The following is a 9,750-nucleotide window of genomic DNA, read 5'->3' on the forward strand; positions in this document are numbered from 1 at the left end:
GTTTATTGGGACTCTCTCTCTTTTTATTTATTTTATCAACCCGAGACTAGAAAAACCAACCCAATTAAAGACCCGTTTTTTTAGGTTGGGTTAGGTTTCAGGCAGCCAAACCCGATTTCTATCGGGTCAGGTTTCGGGTCAAAGTACACCGGACCCGACCCGACCCAAACTCACTCCTAGGACAGACAATAGGCTATTAAAAACCATGGTCAAACAAAAAAAAAGGTTAGTAAATAATCTAAACATTCCCAACTAAAAATTTCCTTACTTTTCCTTTTCTTTTCCAAGAATACTTGTACCTTAACAATAACAAAATTACACTCAAGTATAAAGCTAAGCCTTGTGAACTTGTCTCTTATTATATCCATATATGCAAGAGAATGAACAAAAACAGTAGAAACAATAAAAGATTGAATTTTTCCTACAAGCGTTGTTTTGCTAGTGCCCCTTTTGACCAGTACCAAACACAATTTGCACAGAGAGAGAGAGAGAGAGAGAGAGAGAGAGAGAGAGAGAGAGAGAGAGAGAGAGAGAGAGAGAGAGAGAGAGAGAGAGAGAGAGAGAGAGAGTCTCTGGGTAGCAGAAGTGGTATTATGAGTTTGAAATTAAAATTCTCACTAGTATATTAATATTCCTTTTCTTATGAAAGATATTCTTAAATTTAAGTATTTCAAAAAATAAATTTAACTATCGCATATTTTTTGTGCGGTTGCTACTCCACAAGTATCAATGGTGACTCTAAAATTTTTTTTCAAGGTGTTCCTTAAGAAACATAAATTACACAATCTAATAAAAAAGAAATTCATATATTAACAACAACAATTAATTATTAATTGTTTGTTGTTTAGTTGTTTTATTAATTATAAAATTATTAATTGTTATTTAACCTAAGATAATTTAATTTGTTTGTCTTTTATAATGTACAAACCGCGAACCCGCGCGTTGCGTGTGATAATTTATTTTATGGTGGTTTTATTATTTTTTTTACAATTTAAACTAATCTAATAATGAGTAATGTATTTCGTAATTATATTTTTATTTATTATAAGAACAATCATAAATGTAATATAGGAACAATCCAAAAAAAAAATGTAAACTAAAAAAAATTAATAAAACTTAACAATGATTAATTGAACCAATATTAGGATAAAATTTTGTTTTTGATAATCTATTAAGGTTATTTTCTTTGTAGAAATTATAATTTCGGCCACCCAAAACATATTATCAAATAAACAAATATTAGCAAAATCTAAGAATTAAATTTCTATACATGCATTGTTATAAAATAATAATAATTAAAATAAAATTGCAAAAGTTAAAATTTGTCACCTATCCGATTATTTTCATTTAGCTAATCTTTGCTTTTCTTTAAATGGATGGCATTATAGAATACTTCTAACATAACTATTAAGAGTACTTTGTCCACCACAAAGGATTAGAAAATAAACAAAAATTAGTAAAGTCTCATAGTTTAATATCTAAATTGAGCACTATAAAAAATCATGCTACGTAGCAGTATAAATACCAAATTATCCAAATCATGCTATGTAATAGACTAATATTATATTTTTATATGTTATATTTAACTATTTAAAACGCAATAGGATAACATTTAACAATCAAAGAGAAAAGAAAAGAAAAAAAAATAACAACAACAATTTAAAAAACAAAACTAAATCGCATTAACTCAAAATAGATTTTTAAAGAATATAAAAAATTATCAACCTAAAGTAGAGATGTAAGAAAAATAAAAAATAAAAATCCACCAAAAAATTGAGAGAGAGAGAGAGAGAACCTTTTATTTTTTTGTAAGGGAAAACTATGCATAGAATAAAAGAGATAGTGACAAATTTATAGTAAGAAGGTGTGAATAAGAAGAGACAAAAATAAAAGAAGATGAAGGAAAAAATGAAGAATGATATTAATATAGAGGGTAGTAGGGAGATGAAAAGGTAAGGGAGTGAGAAAGATTGAAGAAGTAGTGGGGAGATGAAATGGTAAGGGAGAGAGAAAGGTTAGAAAAGTTTAAATATTAAAAAAAATAAATGTTAAAAACAATTATTGAAAAATTGGAAAGAAAAAAAAAAAAAAAAACCCTAAAGCTTGAAAGGCTTCCACGTTTTTTTGTTTTTTTTTTTTTTTTTTAAGCTGAAAAGGCTCACACAAAACCTTAAAGCTGAACTGAAAAGGTTTTGGGTTGGGTTTGATAGTGGAACTAAATAAATAAGAGGTGAGCTGGATTAATTATACAAATTTATTATAGGGTGATAGTAGAAGTAATTAAATAAGTAGTGGGATGGATTTATTATAGGGTGATAGTGGAACTAAATAAATAAATAGTGGGCTGCATTTATAGGGCTGAAAATTGTAAAAACCATTTTAAAATTGTAGGACAAATTATATATTTTTTTAAATGACGTGACAACTGATGTGGCGCAACATGAGAGCAGCAGCATTAAACGCTACGTTTTAGCTTTTAGTAATATATAGATAGATTAGTTAATTAAATTATTAACTATTAGTACACACCCCATTGTGCTCTAACACACGCCCCATGTGCATTATCCATGGCCAACCCGATGTCTGTCTAGTGCCTAAGTTCTAACATAATTTAATTTTGTCTTTTATTGGCAAGTTACTGCCTCTGGCTCTGGATGCCTTTACTTCCCCCAATTCAAATATCTCACCCTAGCCCCATGCCTCCATAAACCCTCTACTCAACAGACAAGCCTCATGGCCCCCAATCACAAGAGCCAATCAGATAAATTCACAAATCACAATACACTAAAAGACAAACTTAGTAACTCACCAACACCAACGAATAAAGTCAAAACAGCAAGGGCAAATATTAATAAAGCTATAAAGACTAAAGTAAAGCTAACCAATTACAGTTCAAATATCAAAGAAAAAGAGAGAGAATCAAATAAAGAAAGAGAGAGAGAGAGTCTCATTTCAATCATTCATTTTCAATCTTTAGATAAAGAGAGAAAGAGAGACAGAGAGTCTCAGACCACAGCAAAAGCAAAGTGAGTAAACCCATTAACCCGATCGTGTAAGAGAGAGAAGTGTAAAGATGAAATACCTTGAGAAAGCAGGGAGGCCTGAGGGGCGGCGCCATCGGACAGCACATTGAGGTGAGGAAGGAATCGAGGCCAAGCCAAGCGTGACCAATCACCGATCTCCAATGCCCGATGTGCTCTGGAGCTCGAGTTGTGCTCTGTTGGCTGTTGCAGTGTTGCTCGAGTTTGAGGCGGAGGCATTGTCCGTTGGTCATTGTCATTGATGACTGATAAGGTTTTTTTCTTTAGGTTAGGTTTCTGATTTGAGATTTCAGTTTTTTCTTTACCATTTGATGAATCGGCGGACGCGTATATTGGGTTTTAGTTTTTTTTTTTTTTTTTTGAGAATCTGTGGGTTTGCTTTACCTGTTTACCATCTGTTGGGTTTTTTTTTTTTTTTCTTTAGATTGGGTTTGCTTTACCATTTATTGTTTAGGATTGATGTTGGGCTTTTTTGTGGGCTTGCTTTGTTACAATTTTTTTTTTTTTTTTTTCAGATTTTAGTTCAAAATTTTCTTTTTGGCTTTTTTTTTTTACTTGAAAGTAGAACAAATAATTTTTTTTTTATTTGAGGGTGTTCCTAATTTTTTTAAAGGGTAAAAAAATAAAAAGATTTAAATTATTATATATAAATTTTTCTTTTCAGGTCAAGGTGTCCTTGGAACACCCTGGACTGAACGTGGCGCTACCACTACAAGTATAAGTGCTTGTGAGGTGTGGAGAAGATAAAGATCAGGGTTCAATTCTCTAAGAAGAAACTTCACACACATATAAATTTAAATTAAGTTAAAGTAGAATTTTTATTTTATATTAAAAAAAAAAAGCATTTCAATTTCATTTCATGGGTGTAAATTTAAAGCTGAAAATCAAAAGTTATTTATTTATTTATTTATTTATGTTCTTTCTATAGATAGAAAATGATGAAGATAATATGTCTCCTGCAAAGCTTGCCATGCTAACACAGATTTGGAATGAGTTTGTTGCTGAAACACATGCCCTTGACACGGGTAAACAATGATTAGAGCTTTTTTTTTTTTTTTTTTTACAAGATAGAATTTCTACTCTAGCATAATCTAAATGTATATGTGTGTAAAGCTCCCTCTTGGAAACTTGAACTCCAGCCCTTACCCGTACACTTTATAAACATTTATATTTGTGGTGTGACTACCGGACCCAGGGTGCACTGTGGTGATTAGAGCTTTTTTGTATTTTGAGAAACATGAATAGAGCTAGTTTAACAAGAATAAGAGAAAAGGGACTAAAAATTATTCATGTCAAACAGAAATGAGTAGTAATTTTTTAACAAGAAAAAAAGACTTGGACCGTCCGCTGAAATAAACAGAGCTAGTTTTATTGAGCACAGATTGTTTTGCAGACCTTAGTACACAATCCTCACAGAGAACCTGCCCAGGTCCCGTGCAAAATCCCTAGTAACCTCCTTTGAGTACAAGAACTAATACAAAGTCAAATGGTCCACTTGAAAAAGTTCTTACAGAAGAAGGGTAAATTACAAGAAGCTTATACATTCTAATATGCTATTTAATAGACTTCTCTGAAAGTTTGGTAGTAAGCCGCAGTTGCCACATTTACCATAGTAATAAAACTTGCATGCAAAAAGAGGAAGACTGCAATTTAAGGCACAGCTTGCATAGAAGCTCAACTGCGAACTTGACATCAGGGCTCTTAGCATTGTCTGTTCCTCCCCTTTAAATTGCAAAGAACACACTTTGAACCACATCAAAATACATTAAATTAGAAACATAAAGTGTGGATGCTGTCAACTTTTGGACAATTAATGGATAAAAAAGGCGCTTCATTTATATGCTATTCTTTTTTCTCAAGGATTCATTCATCTAATTTTCAATATTGCTTCACAGATAGGTAGCCTTAAACAAAATAATCAACACAAGACTCCGAAGCTCCCCTGTTACTACATCTAACCATAAATCCCAGACCAGGAAAAGTATCTAGAATGTTTCCATCTTATCTCTCATTTTTACTTGATCAACAACGCAAATTTTACTATGCTGATGCTTTTTTTTATATATCACAATAAAAAAAAGAGAGGTTATTAACTCACAAGTCAAGATCACCACCCCCCCCCCCCTAAAAAAATGTCCAGCTCCCTAGGAAAAATATTATATGAAGAATTTCAAGGAAAATATTCTATACTGATTGAAGTAGATAATATATAACAAGTGAAATCCAACCAATACATTCCACGTAAAAGCCAAGTTCATTCTTAATTCAGTAGATTTGAAACAAAACAAAACAATTAGAGAGTCCATGAAGAAAAATTTAAGTCTAACTAAAGATTAAAATCATTTTCCCTAAAAACAAGTAGGAAATATTCCTAATGTCTAGTTAGAAACTGGCATCTAGTCTCTCTGTCTTTATTTCTAAAGAAGAATTAAATCATTGTTTATCCCTAAAATTTAATATTATAATAGTCAGCAGATGAGCACCCTCAGCATTTGTGCATTCATATATCAATAAGATTCCCATCTTGTACCATTTGAAAGAAAGTGAACCTACAAAGGGTGCCTATCGGCAATACAGTGACCCAAAAAGAGAGATTAATCAGCCCATGATTTGATTTATGAGGAAAAAAAAAAAAAAAAGATAAAGGTCTTCAGAAACAAATTCCAGAACAGATAGGATGGTCACACATCTGGCATTTTTTGCCAGATAGCATAATTTCAGGAAAAACACATCTGGCCAAACTTATTTGGTTATGTAGCACTTTTTTAGAACTTGAGTTTCCAAGTAAAATCGAGATCCCAACTCGAGTTCCAAGCATTATGATAAACTTGAGTTCCAAAAAAGTGCTACAGAACTAAATAAGTTTGGTTGAATGCGTTTCTCCTAAATTTTTCCAAAAACCTCACACATCTAATTTGATCTCGGACTCTCAGGGACATAGAAATTTTTGTTGCCATTCAACAACCCAATCAAGTAGCTCACCATTAGAAAGCCAGAGGTACATTAATAATATCACTTCATCTATTACCTCCCTTAGAATAGATTTATCCCTGTTACCTAGCATCTAAACCATACTAAGAAGCAACTCAAGAAAGAAAGAACAGAAGGAAGGAGGTATAAAACAGTGATTGCAAAGTAGATAAAAAGCAATGATGAAGAAAGAATACCTTTGGCTATGATTGTTAACATCAGAAGAAATATAAAGATATTACTAGGTAAAAGTTGGAGCATGACCTAAATAAGCTTTTTAAACCTCACTTTTTCAAAGTACAAGTATATTTTAACACACTTACAGCAAAAACCTAAATAAGCTGATGCCAAAAGCACTAGAAGTAAAATTGATAATGCAAAGAAATGTGAAATTTTTTATTTATGAATATAAACCACAAAGCAATCTAAAGAATCCTACCCATTCTGAAGATCAGCAAGGATAATACAAAATTATATATTCAGCGCAGAGATTGAAAATATAAAAATAAAAAATACACTCCTAATTCTGAGGCAAATATGTAATGCATTATCAGTTGAAGTCCTTCAGTCTTCTCTTCAGAGTGTCTATTGACCTCTTTCAAGCACTTCGCTTCGTATTGCTGCTTGAAAGACTTCCAAAGATCCCATCAGAAGAATCTTTGAATTTCTCACAGATAGTGACCACCTTCTTATAATCCAGTGCATTGTAGTGTTTCTCCCTTATCACTGGATTCATGAAGTTCTCAGGCTGACTGCTCATCAAAAGGTTTATCAATTGCCGTGCTTTCTATTAAACAGCCTCTAAAACTACCTTCCTTGTATATTTCACTCAAGCCAGTGCTAAGGAACCTCTCATCTGCAAAAGACTCCAGCATCTTTAGATCATTGTTGATACTCATAACAGCATTAGCATTGAACCTCCTGACACTATCACCAAGAAAAGCTGCCACTATTGAGTTGGAAATATGTTCAAGAGCTCCACTCCCAACCTTATACAGAGCATCCATGGGTAAAATTTGCTGTGCTGTGGACATAAGAGTCTCAATATAAATGATTACTTCATTAATATTCTCATTCCCATGCTGAGATATTTCCTCTGAAGTCCAAGTAATATTTTCAGTTAGCATCATGAACTCATTTAACTTGGTGTTCATCAGATTCAGCAGAGAAAGATAGGCTTCATCCCTTGAAGTTTTTAGAACCACCTTGGCAGTTAAACTAGCTTGAGGCCTCTCAACTGATCGGACCGGGATCCCACATAGTTGGGCTGCATGTCTAAAAAAAAAATCACATGCTCTTTCAAGAACAGATATGTTTGCAGCAATCAGCATGGCTTGAGACACGCCAATGCTGCCACCACTAATTGTATTAAGTATTGCTTCATTTAATACATCAATCAGAAGTTTGTCCAAATACTTTCTCACAACATCATAAAAATTAGAATGCACACCATGAGACAGGTAATCAACAGACCCTTAGACAGTTGATTTGAGTTCTTTATGTCATCTTCTCCACCGATCTATGCTTCGAGACATCTAGGGATAGAATCAAGAATTTAACTTAGTGAGGGCCAAAATATTAATAATTTTTTTATTTTTAACTTTCAAGAATAAGAAATATACAAAATTTAAAGCTAAATTTATGCATGGAAAATAAAACTAGTATCGTATTAACAAAATAAAATATACAAATAACTATTTTTTAATATATTTCAACTTAATCATTTATGATATATCAAAAGGAACTCGACCTTCTTTTATATCATTAAATTCATCTATGATTAATTATATATACTAAATCTCAAAATGATTCTCCTTTTTATGTAACTCCATCACCAGAGATATCCTTGTATACCAATTTATACTCCATAGCTTTTTCTTCCACCAATCTATTCTCAAGCAGCCTCCTCGTCCACCAATCTATGCTTTGACAACCTTCTCAGGGTCTAAGATTGATCTTACCATAATTCAAGAGAAGACCATCTTTGGTATATGTTTTGGAATCCAAAATTAATGCGATTATCGTGATTATCAAACTACTAGGACCTTAGTTATGATATATATAAAATTTTCTTTTGAAGGTAAAAAAAAGACACATAACCTGTAATCACAATTTATTTTTACTTGCCCCCATGACAAATGACAAATTCCTAGCTCCGCCACTGCTAAACCCCCAGGAAAAAAAAAAAATTCCTGAAACTGCCACTGTTTTGGTCTCCAGTATGACATAATACAACCATATCTAATTATTTATGATAAGGACACAAATTTTGCCATAAGGGAAGGGCTGCCATGCAAAGGACAAGTGTGTCAAAGACAGCAAAAATTCTAAATGAAAGTCAAATTCCTGTGTCTAAAAACTAAATTTATGGGCCATGACCAACATAGATTTTGAGTTTTCTTCACAGAACTATCATCAAGAAGACTAATCAAGAACTATTAGATATATGTATTTCAATATAAATTTCACAGTGGTCTTAAAGATGAATGCTGATCGGGGATAAAACCAACATGACGGTACTACCACGAAATGGCTACGATAGGGTGACGGGTTATATGACCAATGTGGACGGATGAGTAGTGGACGGACGAGTAGAATGCATGCGTATAACTTCTCCCACGTTCTCCGGGCTACCTCAAATTACGCTATATGGTTGGGGCTGACGTGGCCTTGATTGTAATTCACGCCAATATATGTACGAAGAATTCTTGCACTACACGTTAGCCTTGATTGGAGGAACTTTATAAGGAAAAGAATTATTGGAGGTATAAAAGGAAAGAACTTGGTAATCAAGGGAGGGAAGTCGGCTCCACGCCTCTATAAATACATCAAAAACCCCCATCACACGAGGTACGCACATTAGACTCAACTCTGACACTCTAGGGTTGTAAAGAAATTCTAACTTGACCTTCGGAGGGTTTTTGGCCGGCACCACACCGGTGCTCTCTTTTAGGTCTCTTTGTTTTCTTTTTGCAGGTGTTGACTTGACTCGGAGAGTGCTTGCAACTTACTGGTGATTTTTTCGACTTCATCAAATGCCTAAATGAACATGACAACATCAAAATGTATTTGTGACCATCATTTTGTACGTTACGACAAATATGGTCAAGTAACCTATCATAGAATCCACAATCACACAGTTACCCAAAATGCAAATCTGATCAGTAATTTGCTGTATTAAACCTTGCTTTGTAGCAAAACCTGTAGTTTTAGCAGTTCAATGCAGGTAATAACAAAAATTTCACCTAAAATTCTTCACAATAATATTCAGTAGATAAGTAGAACAGAACATTTCAAGCAAGGAATAACAGGAAAAAAAATGTTAGCATAGCAATTAAGCCTATTGTTAACCATCATAAGGGACTTTTATGGCTTAGAGAAGTTCAATTTCCCTCCAAATACATGCTCAAACATTAACAATAACTACACAACTGCAGGCACATAACAAAACATACATAAAAGGTGATAGATTTGATATATAGATTCAATATAGTTTCCTTCTAGTTTGAAATAAAGGAACCTACCCAAGTATTCAAAAGTTTAGAACAAAGACATATGAGCAATCTTTCAACTTTCAACTCCATCCTTCTTTCATTAAAAAAAAAAATAAATAAAATAAAATTAAGTTTGTCATCATCAACCACAGAACTGCAACTTAAATTAGAAAAAGAACTTCCTACTCCTACAGCAACCTATGCCCCACGAATCTGTGATGGAATTGTTGCAATTTGGGTTGAAC

The sequence above is a fragment of the Castanea sativa genome, chromosome 9, assembly GCF_040712315.1.
Source record: "Castanea sativa cultivar Marrone di Chiusa Pesio chromosome 9, ASM4071231v1".
Lineage (NCBI taxonomy): Eukaryota > Viridiplantae > Streptophyta > Magnoliopsida > Fagales > Fagaceae > Castanea > Castanea sativa.